The sequence below is a fragment of the Phascolarctos cinereus genome, unplaced genomic scaffold (assembly GCF_003287225.1).
Source record: "Phascolarctos cinereus isolate Bilbo 61053 unplaced genomic scaffold, phaCin_HiC Scaffold_8;HRSCAF=390, whole genome shotgun sequence".
In the NCBI taxonomy this organism is placed as follows: domain Eukaryota; kingdom Metazoa; phylum Chordata; class Mammalia; order Diprotodontia; family Phascolarctidae; genus Phascolarctos; species Phascolarctos cinereus.
In genome coordinates, this window is record NW_027556291.1 from 24,849,441 (window position 1) to 24,877,007 (window position 27,567).

General features: G+C 43.6%; 1 protein-coding gene across 4 annotated transcripts in view; it reads right to left on the reverse strand.

The window, feature by feature from the left end:
* The window catches only part of LOC110193044 (putative P2Y purinoceptor 10), a 56,607-nt gene that overhangs the window by 4,668 nt on the left and 24,372 nt on the right, over positions 1 to 27,567 (reverse strand). Inside the window, exon 1 of one of the 4 annotated variants that reach the window (XM_078148029.1) lies at positions 12,630 to 12,764. The exons of 1 other annotated variant lie outside the window; for it this stretch is intronic. The gene's annotated coding sequence lies outside the window, so the exon portion shown is untranslated. Of the gene's footprint in view, positions 1 to 8,448; positions 8,644 to 12,140; positions 12,443 to 12,629; positions 12,765 to 27,567 lie in introns of those variants that run through there. 2 more of the 4 variants (XM_020964597.2, XM_078148028.1) reach the window with 2 other exon arrangements.

Sequence of the window (27,567 nt, forward strand, 5' to 3'; positions counted from 1 at the left end):
ACTCCACTGATCTCACCTCTGGCTGGAAGCCAGGAATGCTTATCATCTGCTCCCATCATTTGGCATTTAGACCCTGCTTTCTATTGCTGTTGAACTTCCCACGTGTGTGTGCGCGTGTGTGTGTGTGCGTGTGTGCGTGCCTCTTCTTTCACTGATGTCCTTCATCCTCAGATCCCTGGATGCATTGGCATGAGGAAGAAGTGACTCCAAGGCTCTGCTCCTGGGGCACAGGCTTCAGCAGATCCTCTAGAACTGGGAAGGTTTCCTATCTGGCCTGGTGATGGACTGAATGTCTGTCATTCAAAGATTAACCTAGTTCAGATCAGGGAAGGCTGGCTTAATTGGTTTGCCCCAACAATTTTAGAAGCCCATCTGTACAGAAGGGGCTGCAATCTGGGGCTGTGGAGGGACTGTCCACAATGATGAAATCCCACATCCCAGATGTGAGCATGCATGTCTAGTGGCATCTCGATTGGAAATTCACGGGGACTAGGGATCACTTAAATGTCTTCAACTTGTAATCATGGAATTCTAGACTTTTAAAAGTGGAAGAATATCAGGTCTGGCCTTTGGTTCAAATAATGGCTCTACAACTCACTACTTGTATGACTTTGAGGCAAGTCCCTTCTACACTCTGGGCCTCAGTTTCCACATCTGCAAAATGAGAGACTTAAACTAGATGACCTTTCATACCCTTCCAGCTCTGAAAATCATTACGATTTTACCAACTGCCTATCTCTGTGACTGAAGCTAATGAGGATAAATATAACCTGTATATGTCCTCAGACAATTCTCTTCCCCTCTCTGGGCCTCAGCTTCTTTATCTTTAAAACAGACTAGATAAGCTCTCAATAAGCATATTTGTAGGAAGAATTATAAATAAATGAATCTCAAGAAGCCGATGTAGTGCGTGCGGAAGGAATTTGAGTGCCATTAAACTGTGCTATTTGGATTGTCCACCAGATGTCACAAGTGAGCCATGGTTCATTGCCTCATTTTGGGGGCATTAAGGGAAACCGTGAATAATTATCTTCTCTAATAAAGGAGAAGTCATTTTGAGAAGTGCCAACGCCCCGGTAGCCACAAGAACAGAAGTTTTTGCAGGGCGTTCTGGGGAGTTTCTTTTCAAATCAACACTTAATTCATTTCTTTCTTTTTTTTAGCAGGGTGAGCTAAAGAGTTGTGTGGTACAGGAAGGGGTGGGGTGGGGAGAAGCACTAGACTTAGGATTTCATCTGCAAAAGAAACTCCTGCCATTGCAGTTCTGTACCTTCCCTGAAACTGACCATTTTACAGAGTGGTCTGGGCCACTAAGAGGTTGGGCCACGGCTGGTCTTGTACTAACATTCCACCAGTATTGATCTTGTCTCCCCCCAAAGCGAGCCTCCTGAGGGCAAGACTGAATCTTATTCTTCTCTTGAGCATCCCCACAGCACCCACCACGTGTCTAGGCATGTCCTAAGTACTGTACACCTCTAAATCCTGACCTAGAGAGGGGAGGTGCCTTGCTCAGGGTCACACAGCCAGTAAGGAGCAAAGCTGGGATTGTTGACTGAAAAACCCAACCTTTCCCGAGGTCTGTTTGACAGGCTTCTCCAGAATTCAGGAAGCTGAGGCCCTAGAATGATACAGTTCAGAGGGGTCATTTAGTAATTAGAACATCTGGGTGGTGTAGACCAGTCTTTACCAGCCAGATTGTTGTAACACTCTGGTACATCCTGATGTGTTGTGAAAAAAAAAAAAGCTTATACAGGCAATTTAAAGGCGACATTTTATAGGTATAAATGTAAAAGTCTTGCACTTGGATGTTAAAAAACGGACTTCACAAGTACAAGACAGGGGAGGCCTGGCTAGAAGGAGTTTACCCAAAAAAGATCTAGGGGTTTTAGTGGACCACAAGCCCATGTGAATGTGATGTGGCAAACAATAATGTGAATGTCAGCTTAGGTGGCATTGAGAGGCCTAGTGACCAGAATTGGTGGGGGGAGTTGGGGGGTTGGCCCACTCAATTCTGCCCTGGTCAAAGTCTACGTGGAGCACTGTGTCCAATCCTCAGCACCACAGTGTAGGAAGGCCATGGATATAAGCTACAGAGTATCTCAAGGAGGGTACCTGGGTTATTGAGGAGACCAGACATTGTGCCATGAGGGCTGGTTGAAGGAACTGGGGATGATTCACCTAGAGAAGAGGAGACTCAGAGGGAGGGAAGAAGGCAGGCGAGGATTCATTCAAGGATTGGAAAGGCTGTTGTCACATGTGGAAGAAGGATCAGTGTTGGTTGGCTTGGCCCCAGAAGGCAGAACAAGGAGCGATGAGTGGAAATTGCAGAGAGGCATATTTAGGTTTGATGTAAAGGGAACAATAACAATACCAAGCGTCCCAAAGGGCAACCAGCTGCCTCGGGAAGCAGTGAGCTCCCTGTCAGTGGAGGGCTGCAAGTAGATACTAAGGGGAGTCTCGATCAGGTATGGGCTAGAATCCAAGGTTCAGGGAGCACGTATATCTTCCCAAGCACACAAAATCCCCGTGGCGTACAGCTACACTCTGGGTTGCCAAGAACAATTCCGAAAAGAGCCTGCTCTTCCTTTGGTAGCTATAACATTAGCCGATCATTTGTGTGCGTGCCTATACACACAGGACCCAGCAAAGCACGGCTCAGTTGCAGGTCAGATTTGTGTCTGTGGGAAGAGGAGAAGGAAGTCCTGGCGGGGGCTGCCTCTCCTTCAGTTTAATTCAACAAGTATTTTTAAGTGCCTGCTGTGCCAGACACTAGGCACTGGGGCACACGGAGACAGAAACAACACATTCTCTGCCTGTAAGCAGCTGGCTTCTTGTTCTTCACCTTTGACAAATCTGCAGCAAATTAGAGCGTGGGGGTCTGTGCAGAGGATCTGGGGTCCTGGAAGCACAGAGTGGTGTTGGTACTGACTGTACTAAGTCTGCCCCCCCCCAATAGATAAACAAGAAAACAATGTGCAGAAAGCTTCCCGCCATCTCCCAGGCCCCAGACATTGAGTATTCCTGGCAGGTGAAGTTCTTGGAGCAGTCCCGGAGTCAGAAGGGCTGGAGAAGTGCCTAATTTCCATTTGAAAGGCTTGGGCCCCTCTGGGACCTTAGGCAAGTCACTTCCCTTCTCTGGGCCTCAGTTTCCTCTTTTGTAAAGTATGAAGATTAGACCAGATGATTTCAAAAGGTCTCCTCCAACTCTAAATCCTTTGATTCTACAACCAGGAAGTCCGAGGACCCAGAATTTAACCTTACGCCATAGTGAGGGAAGGGGGAGGCTAATGAGTTAATTTCATATATACCTCAGGATTCCACCAAGGAGGGTATGGGTCCCATCAGAAGCTGTGGAATTGGGGCAGCTAGGTGGCACAGTGGACAGAGCACCGGCCCTGAAGTCAGGTGGTCCTGAGTTCAAATCCGGCCTCAGACCAAACACTTGACACTTACTAGCTGTGTCACCCTGGGCAAGTCACTTAACCCTGATTGCCTAAAAAAAAGAAGAAGAAGAAGAAGAAGAAGAAGAAGAAGAAGAAGAAGAAGAAGAAGAAGAAGAAGAAGAAGAAGAAGAAGTTGTAGAATAGCTAATATGACATCTAACTTCTTAACTGAACTCCCAGACCCCAGGTTGCCCGTCCAGTCCCACCTGTCCACCATTGAAAACTAGGACCTAGAAATGTCAGCTCCAAAAAGCCATAACTAGGATAGGGTAACCAAGCCTTTGTGCCAGGATACTGAGCCTTAGAGAGCAAAGACAGCACCTGCAGACTTTCAGCAGCATAGAAACAACTAGACTTAGCACCTAGTTAGTAAATTAAGGACTTGAAAGAAGCTACAAGTTAAAAGGACCAGATAGGTGGCACCATAGTGCATAGAGTGCTGGGCCTGGAGTCAGGAAAACTTGAGTTCAAATCCAGCCTCAGACACTTCCTAGCTACACGACCCTGGGCAAGTCACTTCACCCTATTTGCCTCAGTTTCCTCATCTGTAAAATGAGCTGGAGAAGGAAATGGTAAATTACTCTAGGATCTTTGCCAAGAAAACCCCAAATGGGCTCATGAAGCGTGAGACACAACTGATCAACAAAACCCTATCCCTAGTCACTGTACTCTTCCTGACCCCTTGCCCCTGGTTCACAACCTAGGCAGCTTCCCCACTAGGGTTTCAAGGTGGGATTCAAGCTACTTTGCTCCAGGAACAAAAAACGTCTAGTGCTGGCTCTGTGATTCCAAGATGCAGGAGCTCTTCCCAAACATCCCAGCTTGCTCTCCACCCAGTTTCAGGTCTGTGTCCTCCAGGATTTGTTGAAAGCCCCATTCATCTCATCTGTAACTTTAAGACTTTCCTCAAATAGTGGGTCTACAAATAGCTTCAAGATAGATGGCAGAGTGTCTAGACTGGAGCCCACATCCTCCAGTTTCCAGCCCTTCTCCAAGGCAGTAAAAGCTCTTATAATAAGCAGTAGGCAGGACTCGGGCCAGCTGCTCAGCGCAGATAACCAAAGGCCTGTTGAACACAGGAAGCCAACAAGCCTCCTGGCTGTTGCTTGTGCTGGGCCACCAGAGACGGGCACCTACCTAGTTCTACTTTCATGAGAAGGAATAGGCTATGGGCTACTTGGTTCCTCTAACACTGAAAATAATACCAACCTTCCCTTCCATTTCACTTTCACATTCATGATCTCATGTGAGTTGCGCCATAACCGTGTGAGGTATAATAGACAGCTGTGGATCACCACTGGCTTGCATTTCTTTGGTGCTTTAGAATTTCTAAAGGGTTTTCCCTGTACAAGTGTTATTATCTCCATTCCATGGAGGAGGAAACAGGCACAGAGAAGTTAATTGACTTGCCCATGGTCACAAGGCTAGCAGGTATGGGAGCCAAGGCTCAAACTCAGGTCTTTCTTGACTCTAAGCCCAGGCTGGTTTCTATTCTATTTCCATTTTCCATTTCCACTTCCACACTCCCTCCCATTTTACAGTTGAGGAAAAGGAAGCATAGGGAGATGACATGTAGCTTCCTCAAGGCCCCAGATGTACCCAGCCATATCTCTTCCATCCCTACCCTAGCATGCCCAATGAGTGACATGGGAAAGTGAGCTATGACCCAGAGGAAGCAGGGGCTGGGCCTGTTACATTGTATGCGAGCGTGAGGATCCGAGGCCTGTTCTATGATAGCACATTGCCTCTCTAGTGAGGAGAAGGTCATGTCTACTATGGACCAGATCAGCGAGAGAAGGGGATGGGCACAGGGAGCTGAGATTATGGACTTCTGACTAAACAAGCAAACAGGAAGACCAGGGGCAAGGGCATGGCACCGGAAAGAAGTACATCTTAGCTGGATACTCCATGATGCCAAATTAATTCCGAAATTCCAATAGAAACTAAGCTCCTTTAGGCCATGGACTATTTCATCTTTGTGTCTGCATCCTCTTAGCACACAGCCTGCCTGATACATAGTAGGTGCTTAATATTTTAAAAAGTTGAACTGAATTCAAACAAGTGGTCATTTCAGTGAGGGGCAGGGTGGGGGAGTCAGACTCCAAGTCTGCCACTTATTAGCTGTGAGACTTTAGGTGGGTCACGTCCCTTCTGGGAGCTTAGTTTTTCAGATGCAGAATGGGTACAATGACACATAACCCAACTAGAAAGGGTCGTTGCTGGTAAGGCAGTTTGTAAACTTTAAAGTATTCTTGAAATATGAATGATGGTTACCTGTTGGACTTTGGGATAGCCACTCTATTCTGTCCCTCACTTTTCTAATCTATAAAATAAAGAGGTTGGACTGCTTGAGTCAACAAACATTGACTCCCTTTCCACAGTGTGGAATGCCTGTAGGATTGTCATCACTTTTTCCTTGCTCTAGACTCACCGGGCAATCTCTAAGTTCTTTCTTGGACCAAAAATACATACATGCTTACATACATACATACATACATACATGTATACATATACACATATACGTATAGACCTATACACATACAGACACATCAGATCAAATGATCCTACATCTAGAGTTGGAAGAGACCTTAGGGGTCACTGAGTCCAGCTGAGGCCCTGGGAAGTTATGAGACTTGGCCAAGGTCAAGTGAGTAATGTCTTAAGTGGGATTCAGACCCAGATCTTCTCCACTCCAGGACCAGAGCTTGAACCAGTATTTGACACTGCATTTTAAAAGCTTCAGTGAGAACTGGCTGCTGATGGACATTTAACTGCATTGCCCAGTGGGCAGAAGAGCTATCTGGGAGCTGAGGACAACTCTCTGGGACCTTCAGATCAGCTACCTCTCTATGAAAAAGGCCTCTTGGTGATTTTTTGGGTCTCTAGAGCTGGGTCAGCTACAGCCAGCCATAACTTGGCCTTCCCCACCCTACTGTGCCCAACAGTAAGAGCAAGCTCTGACCCACGCAGAGCAGGAGTTGCGCCTTTCACACTGCACCAGCTTCATGCACTGAAACTCAGAAGCAAATAGCTCTTCAGTCCCCTAAAAGCCCCTTTTCCAAGGCTGGGTCAGCCTGCTTCACAGCTGCAGGAAGAGATAAAATCCAGGGCTCCCCACCATAAGGCCAGCACATGGAATGTAATTACTTCCTTCTCACTCCAGGCCCACTGACCTGGGTCTTACAGGCCATTCGAGGGGTCAACTCTATTCCACTGGGGACTCACATGGATGAACTTACATTGACCCCTTTTGGCAGTTACTGAGGCTTGCTAGCTAGCTATTCTTCCAGGCCTCCTTATAGCCTAGCCTGGACAGTCTGGCCAAGCTATACAGCCAGACAGGAAGCAGGGACCCCGGAAAGGAGAGAGAAAGAGAGCATTAGAAATGAAAGGAGGCCCCTTTCTTTGTTGGGTAGGGCTACTCCTGAGTGCCTGGGTATGCCATTTCCTCTGTAGTGGAACAATGGAGAGAAGGCATTTGGGGTCCAGTGATAAGAGTCAGAGGACTTGGGTTCAAATCTCAACTCTGTCACTTACTATCTCTGTGACCTTGGGCAAGTTAATCACCCTCTCTGGGCCTTGGTTTCCTCTTTTGTAAAATTTTGAAGGGAGTTAGGTCATAGGAATTAGATCTAGAAGGAATCTTAGAGATCATCTAGCCCAACAGAGGGGGAAACTGAGGCTCACAGAGGTTAGCAGTCTGTGCTCTCCTTCTACTCTAGATTCTATATGTATTGGGATGTTGTAGAGTTACCATTTTTTTTTTTTGCTTTTAGGCAATTGGGGTTAAGTGACTTGCCCAGGGTCACACAGCTAGTAAGTGTCAAGTGTTTGGTCTGAGGCCAGATTTGAACTCAGGTCCTCCTGACTTCAGGGCCAGTGCTGTATCCACTGCGCCACCTAACTGCCCCCTAGAGTTACCATTTTTAAGGTTTTCTTTTACTATGAGCTTCAAAGAAACAGAATCTTTGGGTGATTACTCAAACCCCTCATTTTACAGAGAAGGAGATTGCATCCCCACAGTGGAGAAGTGATTCAACTAGGGGAGACTGAAAGACAAATTTCCTGATTTCCAGTATCTCTGTCCCAGCCAATTAGCCCTTCATTATATTCTGAATTATATTTTTGCTAATGGTCTCCGGTTAGGGGGAGGACCATGCCTTAGTTGCTGAGAAGCAGGGGGGCCTTGGGATGAACCATGGATAAGGGAGAAGTTTGTCTCCTGCTCCTTCCCTCCACCAGGGAGCTCTGTCCTGGTTGCTAGCGCCCCCTAGTGCAGAATCAAAGCATGTGATAATGGCAGCCCCCTGAGAGGCAAATGGCACCATAGCTGGGCTTCTTCACCTCTTCTGTGTCATGGATCCCTTTGGCAGTCAGTCTGGTAAAACCTTTGGACACCCTCTCAGAATCATGTTTTTAGATGCATAAAATAAAATACTTAGGTTTACAAAGAAAACCAATGGCATTGAAATCCTGTCATCAAATATGTATATATGTGTGTATGTGTGTGTGTGTGTGTGTGTGTGTGTGTGTGTGTGTGTGTGTATCTATATCTATATCTATATATCTTTCTTTCTTTCTTTTTTGGCTAGGCAATGGGGTTAAGTGACTTGCTCAGGGTCTCTCTCTCTCTCTCTCTCTCTCTCTCTCTCTCTCTCTCTCTCTCTCTCTCTCTCTCTCTATATATATATATAATATATATATATATATATATATATATATATATGTCAAAGTTCACAAACCCCAGTGTAAGACTTCCTAAACTAGATGGTCCGTAACGGTTCCTCCTAGCTCTTAATCCTATGATTCTTCTATGGATCAAAGAACTTCAGACTTGAGTAACAGTCCAGGGGGTGATCCTGGAGATGGGGTGTTCCCCAAATGACACCATGTAGGCAGCTACCCACAGCACCCACTCATAAGGTTGGCCTCGCTGAGCCACACTAGAGGAAAGAGACAGTCACTAGGGAAACAGATCAAGGATGGCTTTTCTATGGTTGCCTACCTGAGAAGTCCTAGGGAGACCCCTTGGAGAGCTCCAAAGTCTTGCCAATCAAATGCTGTTCTCTTGTCAGACCAGATGGGCCACCCTTGGAAAATGGGTTTCTACTTTGCTTCCATTTTAACTAAAGATCAGATGCTCTCTTTAAAGCATAATCCCAGAAACCCCAGGAGGCCTCTCAGAGAAGCATGCTCTGCCTTTGTGATCACTGGACTGAACCTCCTGTTAGAAGAGGGGTGCTGCAGCAAGACACTCAGGAAATGAGATTTGAAAGGCTGGGTGGCTTCATCTAGCCACTGCTGCTGTCGGCCCAGGCTAATGCTTCACCTCTGTGGAATGGTCATGCCTGGGGTTTGGTAATGGGCAAGTAGTGTGGTGTGGTAGGAAACATAGTGGATTTGGCTGCTCTGGAGCCTTGGATCATAGATATAGGGCTCCAAATTCCCTTGGAGGCCAACTAGTCCAACTCTTCCATTTTAGAGATGAAGCAACTGAGGTTCAGAGTGGTTAGGTGACTTACCTAGAGTCATACTGCTAGTGTCTGAAGTAGGATTCAAACTCAGGTCACCCTAACTCCAAGTCTAACATGGCATCTCCAGAACTAAACTGTGACTTGGACTCCCACCTCTATCAATTAATTACCAGCTGCATGACCTTGGACAAGTCCCTTGTTCTCTCTGATCTGGTTTCCTCTCCAGTCACAAGAAGGGGTTAGCTTTTCCTGCTGCCCAAACTTTCTCATCGGCGGAAAGTTGACATGATCAACCATTGCCCTCTAAGGAGTTAGTGCCAATTTCCCAAGTCAGAGGAAGACGAAGAAGAAGAGTGCAATGTTTCCCTCAAAGTAAGAGTTCTTAACCTTTTTGGTGTCATGGAGTCTGAAGAAGCTTGTGGGTCCCTTCTCAAAAAAATGTTTTTAAATACATAAAGTAAAATATGTAAGATTACAAAGAAAATCTAGTACATCAAAATGGAATTATTGAAATTGAGTTATTGACATATTTTGTTTCAAAGTTCACAGACCCCAAGTTGAAAACTCCTTGCCCTAAAGGGATCATTCTTTAATGTTGGGATTTCAAGCACTGGGGCAGACATTTTGTCACCCCTGAGATTATATTCTATAAACAACTGCCTATAAACAGGCTGGCCCTGGTGGGAAGTATGTTGGCATGGTTACCCAGATCCCACAGGTAAACATTCTTTTCCATTCTTAGCAAACAGCCTTGCCCAAGCACCACGGTCTAAAGGCAAAAAGCTGGATTTGAGTTGGGCGACTTGGGTTCAAGGACGAACTCTGCCATTCGGGGTAAATCCTTTGCCCTCCCTTGTCCCTATTTTTCCATTCCTATGATCTGTAAAATGAAGGGGATTCGATCAAGTGTCTCTGCTTGCTAACGTCTTCCTTTTGGTCCTGGAGGAGAGCATGGTGCAATAGAAAGAGGAGCAGATTTGGAGGTGAGAAGACCTGAGTGGGAATCTTGACTCTGCCGCTTCACTAGTGAGCTATAGGATCTCGAGCAAATCATGTCTTCTCTATCAGCCTCAGTTTCCTCCTCTGTAAAATGATTGGCCTTTATGATCCCAAAGGGGTATTCCAGCCCAAATTTGTGACCCACTTTAGAACTGTGGAAAGCAAAAGACCAGGGGTGTGTGTGGTAGGGAGGATTTTGTGGTGGGGGAGGGGGGCTCCTTGGGACACCTCTTCTTCAGGCCTAAGGACAGAACAGCTAGGAAGTCAGCCCACCCATGGGTGCAGACTAAGACAGGGAGCCCTTCTGGAGCCTTTGAGTCTGCTGGGCTGGGCCCTTTTTTCCTCACTGGGGGAGATTACTTGGGGAGGGGGGCAAGGTCAGGGAAGGGCACTCTGCTGACCTCAGCAATCCCTCCGGATGGTGCCCGGAGGACCAGAACCTCCAGCTGCTCCCCAGCTTGATTGAATGGCTCTGAATCACCCTCAGATGGAGGAAGAGCCCCACCTGGACTTGTGGTCATAGAGATTAGGTGGAGCAGATTTCCAGATCTCAGATTTCGGGGGCCCACTTGGCAAAGGCTGTGGTGCAGAGAGGGCTGCAGTGTGACTCATGCTCACATTGCACACAGCTGTTCCATTCGTATTGGGTTTCTGGAAGGCAGCTCTATTCCTTCCTTGATTCAACATTTGACCCTCAAATGCCAAATGACCCACTTTACTGTATTAGTATTGACTAAAAGAAAATTGAACATTTAAAAAATCTCATCCTAGGTCGATTCAGTACATATAAAGACTCTGGGTTTTACAGTCCAATGGAAGGGACCTCTAAAGGTCATCTAGTCCAATCCCCTCATTTGACACAGTAGGAAAGTGAGGAAAAGAAGAGTGCTAGACTTGAAGTTGGAGGACAGATTTGAATCCTGACTCTTCCTCCAATGAATCAGGTGACTACAGGCAAGTGCCCTCCCTTTGGGCCTCAGTTTCCTCAATCCATAAAACAAGAGGGCAAGACTTGATGATCTCTAAGGTCCCTTCCTACTCAAGCTCTATGGTCCTAAGTACTTGGAGGTCAGAGATTTAGAAGTAGAAGGTATCTAAACGGTCATCTAGTCCAATCCCCTCTTTCAACAGATTGAGGAAACTGAGGCCCAGAGAGGTGAAGGGGCTTGCCCAAAGTCACAGAGCCAAGATCAAGGTCATGCAATTTATGAATGTCAGAACCAAGACTTGAACCCAGGCCCTCTGAATCCAACTCCATGGTCATATCTCATTTCCCCACCACCAGCTGCTTCTCATGAAAAGCCTAAAGTATGAGAAGGTTTCAGGGATCTCACGATAAAGCTTGTGACCCCACAAATAGGACCACATATAATTCTGCATGCCCTGCACCACTTGGGAGTTTACAGTCACACTCCAAGCGTGAAATTAGCACTATTAAGAACAGACAGCCAGATTTGAATGTTCCCAGTATGGAAAATGAAAGGAATCTCTCATCAGAGGCAGGCAAGCCCTGGAAATGTTTCCCATACTCACAACTTATAAATATAGGAGAAGAAAATTCTCAGGGTAAGCTGAGAATCAGCTCCACAGCCATCTGACAGCTGGGACTCTAAAGCTTGGTGAGAATCTGCTCGCTATTTGAAGCCCTGCTGCCCCACCCCAGAATGCAGCTACTTCAAATGCCCCAGTGGAAGGGAAAATGCCGATCATGAACTTTCTTAAATGACCCAGTCTTGAAATGAAAACGGCTTTCAATGTTTGAAGGCTTCTTCCTAAACATCAGATTTAAGTTTCTATGGGGCACCTTCTTTTCCTGACTCTCAGAGAGTACTGTTAATCAACCATACTCTCAAACTGAACCGTTACATGGGCTTGTTAAGAGGAACAGTGTTTATTTCAACTATGCTGGCCTCCTGGTCTATGTCAATTACATCGTAGAGCAAAGAACTTTCTCTCCAGACAGTCCCATTTCCTTAGACAAAGCATGCGGCCAATATTAGTTGAGCATTTTAACCACTTACGCTTACAGAGAGAATGTACTGCACGCATAGATATTACCTCCCTGGAACCTCCAGTCTTCCATGAGAAAATATCCCCCAGTAGGTAAGGAAAAAAAAAAACCAGAAGGAAGCAACAGTAACTAACATACACTGATTTCAAACCAGGCAGGTTTGGGAAGGTCTACTTTTTTAAAGAATCAAGAGAAAGTCAAGAAGAACCTTACCCTCTCTACCCAGATATCCTGTAGTGAACTGCAGGCTTATGCAGCTCCGAGAGGAAATAACGTCGTTTATTCAGGAAAACAGGGAAAAAAAAACCAAAACTGTCCACCTCAAATAGGAGGTAAAGAACTCTGTCAGCACCACTCAGTTGTCTGGGAATGCAATCGTCTCCGAGGTTATTGTGGGCAAGAGAACGCCAATTTGGGCTTCGGATAAAATTCATAGTTTCCATGATTTGTGTATGCCCTCAATCAGAAACAGAGTATCTGACTGTTCCCTGCCACGTCTGAGCATTTCAGTCTTGCCTCAGCCAAATCTGAATGTTTAAAGTGTGTATTATTAAAAAGGAGAACAACTGCAGGAAAAGTTCACTTGGTCTTTACCAAAAAAAAAAAGTCTGAATATAATAAAAATGCTAAGCTTTTGTAACTAAGGACCAGCGGACATTGGTATCCAGGTTGATTGTCCACAGTAGGTTTTCGCCCCCTTACCTGCTTCCAGGACTTGTAGGATGCTGGGATGGTTCCAAAAACCCTGGAGTTTATGGGTCTCCCCCGTGGCACACTGACACTGAGCTGACTTCCTCTTTTTGCCTACCCACGTCCTGCCATTTTCTAAAAGCTTCTATCCCATATCCCATCCTTGTACTCCTTATTTGCTCACATTTACCAGTACTTAGCATTTTGCAGTCTGTGACATCAGAAATGATGAATCAGCCAGGACGCCCTGGATGAAAACCCATGACCATCAAAGGCTGAAGAACATGACCCCAGGCACCCTACATGCCAAATGTAGCTCTGGGAATTGGTAGATAGACTGGATAGGCACTGTCCTTCCAGATGCCATTATATCCTTTTGACACAAGGGGCCATTGCCTCTGTTGAATGATATGAAGTCATCTGTTTTGCCGTGGGGTTTGGAAAGAGTACGTCAAAAATGCACAGAGCTTCCTGTGGAGTATGCACCCACACTCTATCATCTGCTGGCTCTCTTGTTTCTTTATGAATCAGGCACAGTTTTTCAGTTTGTGTCTACATGTGGCCATTTGGAGCAGTAGAAAGAGTGGTAGATGGTTCCTCTCCTCATGACTCTTTGACCTGGTTCTTGAAATGCCATTTATAGCAGTGAGAAAGGGGAGGAAAATTAAAGGCATGGACTTTGGCCAAAAGGCGACAAATTTATCCCTATTTGCATAGCATACAGTGTGATAGGTTCCTTAGAAAACCCCAAAGATGCACTAAATCAAGGCAATAGCTTCAGTAAAGTAACAAGATATAAAGTAAATCCACAATAACACCAACATTTCTAAGAAGTGCTATCAAAAACCAGGAGGAAAAGCTAGAAAAGTACATTAACAAGAACTACTAAATGTGAGAAATGTTGAGGTAGCTGGGTGTTGCAATGAATAGAGCACTGGCCTTGGTGTCAAGAAGTTCTGAGTTCAAATCCTGCTTCATATACCAGCTATGTGACCCTGGGCAGGTCACCTAATCTTTTGTGCCTCAGTTTCCCCAACTGTAAAATGGGAATAGTAGCAACTACCTTACAGGATTGTTGTGAGGATCAGAGGAGGTAGCTTTTGTAAAAAGGGTAAAAAGCTTTGCAAACCTAGAAGTGCTATCTAAATGCTAGATATTATTATTTGAGAATCAAGAACCAGAGTAAAGGATGTCATCAAATACGTGCATGAAAAGGAAGACGGGTTGGTCATTTAGTAAGAGCAAGAGATAAGTGAAGCGGTACCACCAGCATCCTCAATAGGAATGACTCCAGCATGTTGAATGGCCTCCCTGTTATGTATTTATAGGAAGGTATGGTGAAGAGGGAGGGAATTGAGCAGGGTTTCTTAATCATCTTTGTGTCCTGGATCTGTTCTCAGAACAATGTTTTTAAATACGTAAAACACATAGATTTATAAAAGGCAACAATTATGCCGAAATATAGTTATCAAAATATTTTTTTAAAAAACAAATTCATTGGGGCAGCTAGGTGGCACAATGGATAGAGCACTGACCCTGGAGTCAGGAGGACCTGAGTGCAAATCTAGTCTCAGACACTTAACGCTTACTAGTTGTGTGACCCTGGGCAAGTCACTCAAACCCATTTGCCTCACCAAAACAAAAAAAAAAAAGCAAAAGAAACCCCAAATAAAAAAAAAAACCCAAACAAACAATAATAATAGCTAGCAATTATATTGTGCTTTAATGTTTACAAAGCATTTTACATCTAATAACTCATTTGATCCTCATAACAGCCCTGGGACATAGGTCCCCTTTTATCCCATTATCTCCATTTTTTCAGATGAGAAAACTGAGGCACCAAGAGGTTAAGTGACTCACTCAGCAAGTATTCGAGACAGGATTTGAATCCAGGTCTTTCTGACTCCGAGTCCTACACTCTATCCACTGCACCAGCTAATAACAGTGGCTGGCCTTCAAGTCAGGAAGGGTTCAAGCCCTGTATCTGACACACATTAGCTGTCTCTGACCAAGAGGCAATAACTTAACCTCTCAGTGACCCAGTCAATTCTCTAAGATTATAAATTATTGGTGAATTGCTGATAGATTGGTGAAGGGAATTTCTACACTAGGAATTCTTCACAATGAGGAAATCACAGGTCTAGGGAAAGAAAACCCCAAGGTTATATATGTGAGACTGCACCAATTATGTAAGACCAAGAACCATTCATATCAAAGGATATCAAGAAACATTTTAAAAAAGATTGTAAACTATCAAAACCAAAATTGTATCAAATCACTAGTAATAAGAAAAATGCAAAGATGTTCCAAGGCACAAGTAGTCAATGTTGGAGGGACCATGGGAAGAGATAGGGAAATTAATACACTGTTAGTGAAGTTATAAACTGGTCCAATTATTTTGGAAAACAACTTGGAATTGTGCAAGAAAAGTGTTTAAACTGTTCAGGGCCTTTAACCTGGCAATCCCACTGCTGGGGATATGCCCCAAGGAGATCACAGACCTAAAGAAAAATCCCACATATCCACAAATATTTCTAACAGTACTCTTGTGGCAGCAAAACACGGAAATGCAAGTGAACGCTCATCGATTGGGGAAGCAGTGAATCAAGTTGTGGTTTATGAGTATAAAAAAATAGCATTGTGCTGTTAGAAATGACAACCATTAAAAAGCAGAGAAATGTGGGAAGATATATATGAACTAATGAAGAGCAAAATAAATACAGCCAGGAGAACAGTATGTGCAGTGAGTATGCAAAGCAGTTATGGTTGGTTTTACTCTAATATGAATTCCTTATTCTGTTTGGGATTCAGTGCCTTTTTAACGGGTCTGTCTGCACCAAAGCAAATCCCACCCTCATTCGCTGCACACAGCAAATACTCCATGTATGGGTTGATCATTGCAAAGATGTGTTTTATCATGAGATCAATACCCAAAACATCTTTCACGCCGTGGAAGTACGATTCTCCATACATCCACACATATGGTCTCAACAGTAGGTGGGTAAAAGGCTGCTATGCAAATAATAATGTAAACTAACTGTCAATTGAACTCTGATTAATTATAATGGTCCAACTCAGTCCCAGAGAAGTGAGGGCGAAACTCCTTCCTTTTTTCAGTGGAAAGGTGGGGGGCTATGGAATGTAGCAGACGCTATTAGGCCAGTCTGTGTCTAAATGTTTTTCATTGTTACAAGGAAGGGTTCAATTTAGGGGTTGGCGGTGATGGGGGTGGGGTTCAGGGGAAATGGCTTTAATGTAAAAAAGCAAAGGGAAACAATAAACTTTTTAAAAAGGAAATTCAACAATAGTACAAAAGAAAAGAAAGAATGCTAGACTTAGAGTCTCCAGACCCAAGTTTCCATTTTTACCTCTGACCCTGACTAGCTAGGCAGCTAAAAGTGCTGGACTTGGGAGTCCGCAAGACCCGAATTCAAATGCAGACTCAGACACTTACTAGTTGTGTGATGCTGAGCAAGTCACTCAAACTCTCTGAGCCTCAGTTTCCTCATTTGTAAAATGCAAATACTAATACTTGTACCTCCCAGAGCAGTTATGAGACCACAGAAATGGGAGCTGCATGTCCTGCCTCCCTGGGTTATGGGGAAGCCCACATGGCATAATGAACATGAAAGGAGAAATGGAAGGTGTGGCTGTTATTACTTCCAGTGTGAAGGGCCAAGAGAGGCAGCTAACGGATCATTTCAGACAGCCTACGACCTGTTCCTTCCCAAGAGAAAAAGAGCTCAATGCCAGTCCTTGATGGCCAGTCACAAAACAACAACCAGGAGACAGCCCCAGAATGGCAAGTTAGGAGCAATGTCAGCAGCCATCTCGATCAGTGCTTCTTAAACTGTGGGTCGCAATCCCATGGAGTCATGACCCACAATTTGAGAAGGGGTGAAGGGGTCGGGAGTGGAACAAGTTTAAGAAACCCTGATTTCTAGTCCAACCCATGCCTCCTTGATGACATCCCTTTCAAGTAGTCAGCTAGCTTTATCCTCCAAGGGAGCCAATTCTGCTTTCCCATAGGTCCAGTAAGAAAGTTGTTTGGGTTCTCCCCCTTACATTAAGCCTCAGTCTGCCTCTTTGCAATTCCCACCCATTATCCCAAGTTCTGCCCTCTAAGGTCAAACAGAACAAATCCAATCCCTCTTTCATTTGACAACTCAAAGTACTTGAAGCTATCTAGATATTGTGATCCCCCTTCCCCATAGGTCTTCTCTTTTCTACGTCAAACATCCCCAGTTCCCTCAACCAGCCTCAAGTGGCATAACCTCGATGCTCTTCACTGTCTTTGTTGCCCTCTTCTGGGTACTCCACAGCTTAACAACGTCATTCTGAAATGGTGGCTCCTGGAACTGAACACTGTACTCCTGATGTAGCCAGGGCAGGGCACAGAACAGCTGGCCTATCAGCCTAGCCCCTAAGTCTTGGACTCCATGCTGCTCTTAATGTCACCCAAACTGGGATTTGTTCTTCTGGCCACCTTTATTATGCTGTTGACTCATATTAATGTCGCATCCCACAAAAAACTTACTCACTGCTTTGCAAAACTTAAGACACCATAGATAAGTAAGCTGCAATCATTATCAGAGGCATTGCATAAGAGGAATCAGCATGACTGACTGGGTGTGATAAGTGAGGGAAGGCTGACTCCAAGCCTAGGTCACTAGTTGAATGATGCTACTGGCAGAAATAAGGGGCATACGGGGTAGCTAGGTAGCACAGTGGATAGAGCACTGGCCCTGGAGTCAGGGGGACCGGAGTTCAAATCCAGTCTCAGACCAGACACTTGACACTTGCTAGCTGTGTGACCTTGGGCACGTTACTTAACCCCAGTTGCCTTGCCAAAAGAAAGAAAGAAAGAAAGAAAGAAATAAATAAGGGGCATCTGTGTGCATGTGTGTGTGTGTGTGTGGTCTCTGCAGTGAGACTGTAAGCACACCTTTCTGTATCCTCCTTAGCAAGAAGTATGATGCCCTGCACATCAAAGGTACTCAAGAAATGGTTTTTTTTGGTTCAATGATTGACTGAAAGTGAATTCAGACAGAGTACATGGTCCAACCTCCTGCTTACAGAAAATTCCTTCTCTCCTGGGAGTGTGTGAATGAGTCAAGTAGACCTGGCTTGGAGGAGGAGGCTTATTATCATTTGGTGGGCTAGAAGAGACTTCGAGTTCATCTGGTCTTAGTGATGGTAGAGATCTGAGGATTTCAACCAACGTAACTGAGTCACAGATAGCGACAGGACAGTTCACGGAGCAGGACCTACCAAGGGGCACACAGAATCCAGCTACTCTTTTCCTCCCCAGCTCATTCTTTTTGGATTTGCTTTCCTCTTTCAGCTCCCAGAACTGGCTGGCAGGTGGGCAGGGACTCCAGCTAAGCCTTCTCCTGCCCATTCCAGAATGTCTACGACACAGTACTGACCCCACCCTGAAGCTGCTCCCTCAAGGCTGGTGACAATGGCTTCCAGGAGGGAACTGAAATACCTCAGTTTGGCATTTAAAACTCTGTAGTCTGGCTCCAAGCCCTTTCCTTACGGGTTTTAGGAATTGTGCTGGGTTCTGGGGATACTAAGTCAAACATGACAATGGTTCCTTCTCTCAATCATTATGAGACCATAGCGGGACTGCTGTGTTCTGGGTACCTCAGATTAGGAAGGACATTGATCGGCTGAAGTGATACAGTGAATAGAGTCCCGGGCATGGAATCGGGAGCATGCATCTTTCTGAGTTCAAATCCAGCCTCAGACATTTACTAGCTGTGTGGCTCTGGGCAAATCACTGAACCCTGTTTGCCTCAGTTTCCTCATCTGTAAAATGAACTTGAGAAGGAAATGGCAAAACCACTCCAGTATCTCCACCAAGAAAACACCAAATGGGGTCACTAAGAGTCAGACCTGACTGAAAAAAAGACTGAACAACAACAATGATGAGCAGCAGAATGTCTATAGAAGAGGAGTTAGGATGGGGAGGGTCCATGAGTTTACGCCATGTGACAGAGGTTCTTAACCTGCAGTCAATGGGCCTCCAAGGGGTCCATGAATTGGATGGGAAGAAAAAAAGACCTCTTTCTTTTTCACTTACCTCTAACTGAAATTTAGCATTTTCTTCAATGATTTCAAACCCTGATTCTGAGAATGAGTCTATAGGCTTCACCAGACTGCCAAAGAGGCCCAGGACCCAAGAATGGCTAAGAGCCCCTGCCGTGTGAGGATCGGGCAGAGGAACTGGTCATGCTTGGCCTGATGAGAAGACTTGGCGTGCAGAGAGGGGAGTGGAAAGGAACCAACAGGAAAGCTGTATTCAAATATGTGGAAGAGATCTTGGCAATGCAAGGATCTAAGACAACTCTAAAAGACTCACGATGGAAAATGCTGTCCACATTCAGAAAAAGAACTATGGAGTCTGAGTACAGATAAAAGCAGACTATTTGCTCTCTCTCTCTCTCTTCTTCTTCTTGTTTCTTCTTTCTTCTTTCTCATGATTCCTCCTATTGGTTCTAATTCTTCTTTACAACTTGACAAATGTGAAAATGGGTTTAATATGTAGAGCCTATATCAATTTACATGCCATTTTGGGATAGGGGGAAGGGAGAGATGGGGAGAAAATTTGGAACTCAAAATCTTATGGAAGTGAATTTTGAAAATTAAGAATAAATAAATTAATTAAAATTTTTAAAAGAAATAGAAAAAAAGTCTGTGGAAGAGAGATTAGCCTTGTTCAGCTTGGCCCTAAAGGTCAGAACCAGGAGCACTGGGTGTGAGTTTCAGAGGCAATTTTAGGCTTGGTATTTAAAAAAGATCCTAATCATTAGTGCTACCCACAATAGGATGGACTGAATCAGAGGCAGTGGGCTCCTCCCCCTTTTAAGTCTTCAAAAAAAGGCTGAATAACTACTTATTTGGAATGTTGTAGAAGGCATTCATGTTCAGATCACAATCAATCAGTGAGCACCTACTATGTGTCAGGCACTGTTGGACTGAACAGTCTCTGGGATCCCTATTAACTTTGACATTCTGTGAGCATCCACGCCTGCATCTAAGCGTAAATGTCAGATCTCCCCCACAATGACCCAAGCTTTTGGCAGAAATAGTGCCCCCAATGTGTGTTGACTGACTCACTGATATCCATCATTTGCATGACTCTGTTCACTTAGCACTTGACTGAAATTCATTCTGCCTGTCTCCAACCTTATTATTTCTACGTTTTGACCACCGGCTAAATCCTTCTCAGTGAACTGCTGTCCATTTTTAGGCCATTGTGAGGTTTCGAGTATAAAACAGGATACACCTGAAGGCTGGAAGACAAACTATGAACTTTTCCAAAGAAAACTTTGGTCTCATGCTAGGCTACCAATGGGACCTGCTGACGTTTTTTCAGCCTTCGGTCTAGTTGTAAAGAGGAAACCTCAGTTTCCTCCTTGCCCACACTTCTCCTGACAAGAATGGAACTTACCCAAAGAGCTGCCTCGGTGACCCCTGAGGTCCCTCGAACTGGTGGTGAATGGTTTTGTTTCATTTTGTTTTGTTTTTCCATTTTCCTTGTGGTGGGGGAGGAAACAATTGTGACTCACTCAGCTGGGGGATGAGAGTAAAGGGGAGAACGGATGAAGGGCTTTGTCCAGCCTACTGGATGGAGTCATCTAGTGGAATGAGCACTGGACTTGGAGTCAGGAAGACTTGTATTGGAATCCCATCTCAGAGACTCCCAGCTGTGTGTCCTTAGCCAGATTACCTAACCTCTCTGGACCTCAATTTCGTCATCTTTAAAATAGAGCTAATACTAGTACCTACCCACAGACTTCTTGTGAGGATCATGGGATAGTATATTAAAAGTGCTTTATAAACCTAATGACAATAACAAACCTTATTAAAATAATAGCAAGACAATACTAGTTTGTACAAACTAGTATTGTTGTGTTGTTATTATATACGTTATTATTTTATGTTCTCATTATTTATATAAAATACAAATTAGTATTGTTTTTATTGTTAATAATAATAATGATATGCTTTGGTCTAGTCACGTCCCAAGGGAATTGGATTTAGAGTCAGAAGATGGGTTTGAATATTAGCTTTCTACTTATTAATTATATGATCTCAGGTGATTCATTCCCCTCTCTAGACCTCAGTTCCCCCTGTCTGTAAAATGAAGGTATTAGACTAAATGATAATAATAATGCCTAGCATTTTCATAGCACTTTCTTATCTGTAAAGCGCTTTACAATTAGGGTCTCATTTGATGCTCACCACAACCCTGGAAGGTAGGTGCTATTACTATTCCCATTTCACAGATGAGGAAATTGAGGCTAGGAGAACATCAAGGTCCCTTCCAGATCTAGAGTCTATGATCTGTTCACCCTTGGGCCAGTCCCTTTACTCTTCTAGGCCTCAGTTTTGTCCTCTGTAAGCTTAGCTGGCCTCTAGGGTTCTATCTGCCTCTATGATCCTGTTCAGACTGCAGGACTTGAGTCCATGACATAACCTCCAAGGGAGCAGATGCCCAGGGCTCAAAGGTTTCTTCACACCTGGACTTTCCTTCTGTTGAAATATAAGGGAGTGGTGTCAAATGGACCCTAGATGTAAAGTAGATTTGCCTCCAGATTGGACTAAAGTTCATCCTTTGGGGCTATGCAGATAGACAGATAGACAGCATTACATCTGGAACCAATACAGCCTTGGTAAAGCTATGGACACTATCAAGAGAAGCTATGCATTGCCTCTCAGCAGTCTAGTATAGTGGCCTCACAATCAAGAGATAGGGGTTCAAGTCAGGTTTAATGATCGAGACTCTCTTGGAAAAAAATGCATATAGGAAACACTTTTAAGTTTAATCTACATTATTAGCATTTTCTCTATCACTTTCTTAAGTCTCAACAATCAACAAAACAATAAATCAAGCCCTGGTTTGTAGCATTTGCTGATTTCCAGGTGTAAATTCTCATAATGAAAATTTAACAATTAACTGTCAAGAGCTCTCATAAGCTGGGTGGAGCTGGCTGCAGCATATCCCTGGTTCTAGTGCTGACTCTGCTATTCATGAGCTGGGTGACCATGGGAAAGTTACTGCCCCTTGCTGAGCTTGTTTCTTCTCCTATAAAAATGGAGGGGGCAGGCTAGATTTGAAGCTCTCTACACTTTCTTTTAGTTTGCATATTCTCTAGTTTTAGGGTAAATCTTTTTGTGGTCTAGTGAGAGACCTCTGCTCTCAGGACTCCCTGCATTGCTGTGTCCCTAGGGAACAACAAGGTAGCCTAAAAACAGCGGTCGCATGAAGCAGCTGTGACATAGTGAAGAAAAGTACCAGTCACAAGCCCCAGGTTTGAATTCTGGCTCTGGCACTTCTAAGCTATACATTCCTGTTCTCTCTGTAAAGCGAGAAGTTTGGGCTAGGCCCCTTTCCAGCTCCAAATCCTTTTTTTCCAGTCTAAGAACCAGAAGGGACCATTCCTTTGGATTCTTCCCTCTGCCTCCAGCTTTTTCTTCATTCTTTCTTCTGGTGCATCATCTTTCCTTTGGTGTGGATGAAACAGAGAGGGAAAAAAGAAAGAGAAGCAGAAATAGAGAGGTGTGTGTGTGTTTTCCACTAGTTACAGACCTTGGCTGCCTGCCCTTCTTTGGGCTGGGATGGGAAAGCATGTAGGCATCATTAGAAAGGCCACCAATAATCCAAGCCCAACCACACTGACGATCAGGAGTTAGTGACTCATCTCTGTGGTGTGCAAATGATACCTAGGAGAAGCACAGTGATGCTTGTTTTAAGTAAGCCTTATTTTCCAAAAAACACCAAGCAAAACTATCCATCCAACATTTTAGAAGTCCTCATCTCTAAGCCAAGAAAAAGGAGTTCCTAGGAAATGGCGATTTGTAGTTTTCAATGGCACGCATGCCAAGTTCTAAAAGGACTATAAAATTCCTTGGTAAAATCCTTCCAGAATATTCAGCTCTTGGGCTTGGATTTACCATCTGTCCTGAAGGCATTGGTTTGACCCACATTTTAGTGCCCTATCCCATTTTTTACTATGCCTGGACACATAGCAGTGCCACCCATGAGCCTAGACAGGCACCACTTAGAAAGACTGTTGGCACATGACTGCTCTGCCCTCCCCAAACTCCAATCTGGCAGCCACTTAGCTCACAAGGTTGTATATCTATTTGATGCTGAAAGATATATCCGAAAGCTCAGATAATTTAGTGCCTCAGTGACCAAATCCATCCCACTATGGAATTCCAGCTTCTGATCAAAATGGTATCAACCCACTAAAGGCAAGTGTAGACCATGCATTTAAGACAGCTAATTGGGCCGCCCAATTTTGGTCTTGTGTGAGTGCGTCATTGAACTATTTATGACTGATGGCCAAGGGGCTGGTTGATAGAAGCTTCTTAACCTGAGGTTTTATGGAAGTAATTGGGTTTTTTTCTTTCAAATCACCCTCAAAGAAACTTCTCTACTTTGTGTCTTTCGGTTTTGAAGCTATTAACATTTATTTCCTCTTACTCCTAATGGGACTATTGATTCCAAAGGGACATGTGCAGATGGGGGTGCCCACATTACTGTTTTTTCCTGCCATCTAAGTAGGGATAAAATCAGGGATCCAAACCTCCAGATGATTTGCAAATGGGAAAACACAGTAGACTATAGTGGACTAAATTTGGAATTAGAGGATCTGAGTTCAAATCCTGACCCTAACAATACCTGTGAGACCTTGGACGAATCACTTTCTCCATGGGTTTCTATCTCCTCTTAAGTAAAATGAAGGGCTTGGACTAGATCAAGAGTGCTTAACCTTTCTGGGGTCATGGAAATCTCTGGGCATTGGTGAATCCTATGGATTCCTTTCAGAATTCTTTTTAAAAAATGTAATTGAAGGAAATGCTAAATTTCAGTTAAGAGGTCAGTAAAAATAAATATGCATTTTTTTTCTTATTCAAATTCAAAAACCCCATGAAATCTCTTCACGGATTTCTCCAATGAATGAACTATATTCTGGCACAGATGAGATATAAATTAAAATGGAGGTTTGTTAAGGACAGTGCTGCAGAATAGAAAGATCACTGGACTTAAACCTAGGGTGCCTTAATTTAAATGTCAACACTGCTACCCACCTAGCTGTCAGACTGTGGAAGAGATCACCTCACTTTTCTGGGCGTTGGTCTTTCCTTCGGTAAAATAAGCAGACTCAAAATCAATAACTATTAAGTTCCTGCTATGTATCAGGCAATGTGTTAGGTGCTAGGGATTCAAAGGAAAAATGAAAAATAGTCTTTTGTATTCAAGGAGCTTAATAAAAGGATTTATTCTGTAAAACTTGGACTTAGTCAAAAGGCTGCACCCAAGGACCCAGAAGGCCACATGTGGCCTCGAGGCTGCAGGTTCCCCACTCCTGTTTAGGGGATGCAATATACAGACGAAGAAATAAACATGAGAGAATGAAAGGAGAGAAAGAACACCAAAAACTGGGGGAATTGATACCAGCTGTTTAAGGGAGCTGACATCTGAATTAAATCTTGAAGGAAGGTGAAAGGCAAGAGGTAAGGAGGGAATGCACTCCAGGCATGGAGACAGCTTGTACAAAGGCAGGAAATGGAATGCTGAGGGTGGGCAAGGGGCAATGACAAGTCATTTTGGTTGAAATCAACGTGAAATAAGTCTGGAAAGGCAGACTGGAGCCAGACTGAAACACTTTAACTGTCCAGTTTGTATCATATTCTGTAGGCAGTGAGGCCAGTGAACTTACTTGAACACAGCAGAGTGACATAGTCAGATCTGCCCCTTAGGAAGGTAATTTTTGCAATTGTGTGAAGGATAGGATGGGAGAGGGGAGGCTGGGGTAGTGGCTCTGAGTAGAGGAATGAGACAGATGCAAGAGATGGTAATGAGAAGGATGGTGGTGCCCTCAACAAGAAAGGGGAAGTTTTGGGGAGGGGATAAGGAGTTTTGCATCAGAAAAGCTGACTTTGAGTTGCCTAGGAACAACCAGATGGAGATGTTCAGCAGATACTGACATAGGTCTAGACGTCAGGAGAGAGATGAAGGCTGGATATGTTGATTTGGGAGTCACTGGTATAGAAATGATAACGAAACTGTCTTCGTCAGCTATCTCCTTATCTCCTTCAGCCTCTGTCTCACACAGAGGAAGGAAACATTTATTAAGCTCCTACTAAGTGTCAGACACTGTGCTAAGTGCTTTACAAATATAATCTCATTCTGCTAGGTGGGTGCTGTTATCATGCCCATTTTACAGTTGAGCAAATTGAGGCAAACAGAGGTTAAGGGCCTTACCCAGAATGACACCGCTAGATAGATTTGAATTCAGGTCTTCCTGACTCTAGGACTAGTAGCCTATCCACCGAGCCACACGTGTCTCTAAGCAGCACATGAAGAAGTGGCCCTTCTCTTTCCTACTTGCTCCCTTAATCCCATCCCACGCTGTCTTCTTCAGCAGATTGCCTCATCAATAACGCTAACTTTCTCTTATCTTCAATATCTACCTGCCTAGTGGCTGCTTCCCTGCTGCCTACAAATATGCCCATGCCTTCTGGACTCTCAAGAAAAAGCCCTTCACTTGATCTGACCATTCCCTCTCACTATTTTCCTATATTTCTATTCACTTTTGTAACTGAACCCCTTGAGAAGGCCATATACAATTGGTGACTCTGCTTCTCCTCTCACTCTCTTAATTCCCTGCAATATGGCTTCTGACCTCATTGTTAAACTGAAACTGCCTCTCCAAAGCTCCAAACGATCTCTTTTTCACATTTATTTTATTCTCAATAACATGTAAATAAAAATTTTTATCATTCATTTTTTTTTAAATTTTGAGTTCCATATTCTTTCCCTCCCTCTCTCCCCTCTCCTCTCCTCTCCTAGAGAAGGCAAGCAATTTAATATAGATTATATGCATGAAGTCATATAAAACATTTCCATATCAACCACGTTGCAAAAGAAAACACAGACCAAAAAAAAAAAAAACCCAAGAGTAATAAAATATAAAAGTATGCTTTGGTCCGCATTCAGACTCCATCAGTTCTTTCTCTCGAGGTGGATAGCATTTCTTATCATAAGCCCTTCAGAATTGTACCAGATCATTGCATTGTGGAGTCATTCACAGCTGATCATCATATAGTATTGCTGTTACTATGTACAATGGTCCCCTGGTTCTGCTCACTTCACTTTGCATCAGTTCATCTAAGTCTTCCCAGATTTTTCTGAAACCTTCCTGTTCCTCATTTCTTATAGCAAAATCATATACCACAATTTGTTCAGCCATTCCCCAATTGATGGGCATCCTCTCAATTTCCAATTCTTTGCCACCACAAAAAGAGCTGCTATTTTTTTTTTGTTTGTTTGTGTATACATATAGGTCCTTTTGCTTTTTCTTTAATCTCTTTTGGATACATACCTAGGGTATGCATAGTTTTGTAGCCCTTTGGGCATAGTTCCAAATTGCTCTCCAGAATGGTCGGACCATCACAACTCCACCAAGAGAACGTTAGTAATCCTATTTTTCCACATCCCCGTCTAACACGTGTCATTTTCTTTTTCTGTCTTATTAGCCTATCTAATAGATGTGAGGTGTTGTTTTGAGTTTTTCTAATTAGTGGTATTTAGAGCATTTTTCATATGACTATAGACAGCTTTGTTATCTTCTTCTGAAAACTGCCTATTCATATTCTTTGAGCATTTATCAATTGGGGAATGACTTATATTCTTATAAACTTGACTCAGTTTAAGAAATGAGGCCTTCATAATAGAACTTTGCTGTAAAATTTTCCTTCAATTTTCTACTTTCCTTCCAATTTTGGCTTCATTGGTTTTGTTTGTACAAAAACTTTTGACTTTAATGTAATAAAATTTATCCGTTTTACATTCTGTAATGCCCAGTTATCTCTTGTTTAGTCATAAATTCTTCCCTTAGCCATATATCTGACAGGTAACCTTTTTCACGGTCCTCTAATTTGCTTGTGGTACCACCCTTTATGTCTAAATCATGTATCATTTTGATCTTTTCTCGGAATATGGTGTGAGATATTGATTCATACCTTGTTTCTTCCAAACTGCTTCCTAGTTCTCCCAGAAATTTTTGTCAAATAGTGAGTTCTTGTCCCCAAAGCTTAGATCTTTGGTTTTGTCAAACATTAGATTATTATGGTCATTTACTACTGTATACGGTGTGCCTAATCTATTCCAATGATCTACCACTTAGCCAGTAACAGATTATTTTAATGATTACCACTTTGTTACACAGTTTGAGATCCAATATTGCTAGGCCACCTTCCTTCCCATTTTTTTTTATTGATTCCTTTGATCTTCTTGAACTTTTGTTCTTCCAGATGAATTTTGTTATTTTTTTTTTCTAGCTCCAGAAAATATTTTTTGGCAATTTGCTTTGGGATGGCACTGAATAAATAGATTAATTTAGGTAAAATTGTCATTTTTATTATATTGGCTTGGACTACTCATGAGTACCCCACCCCCCACCCCCGGATCACTGTCTTGTCATGGTGGAGGAGCTTGTGTAGCTCAATGAAACTATGAGCTATATACTATGTAGGGTTACTCAAGAAGGTCAGGTCACATTGGAGAATTCTGATAAAAGGGACCCATTGGAGAAGGAAATTGCCGACCACTCCAGTATCTTTGCCAAGAAAACCCCAGGAGCAGCACTAAAATGATAAAAGGGATGACATCAGAAGATGAGCCCTTCAGGTCGGAAGGTGTCCAGTAAGCTACTGGGGAAGAGGGGAGGACAACTAAAAGTAGATCCAGTACTAATGAAGTGGCTGGGCCAAAGCTGAAAGAAAGCTCAGCTATGGATGCATCTGGTCATGAAAGGAAAGTCTGATGCTGTGAAGATCAACATTTCATAGGAACTTGTAATTTAAGATCTACGAACCAAGGTAAGTTGGATGTTGTCAAATAGGAGATGGAAAGATTAAACATCGA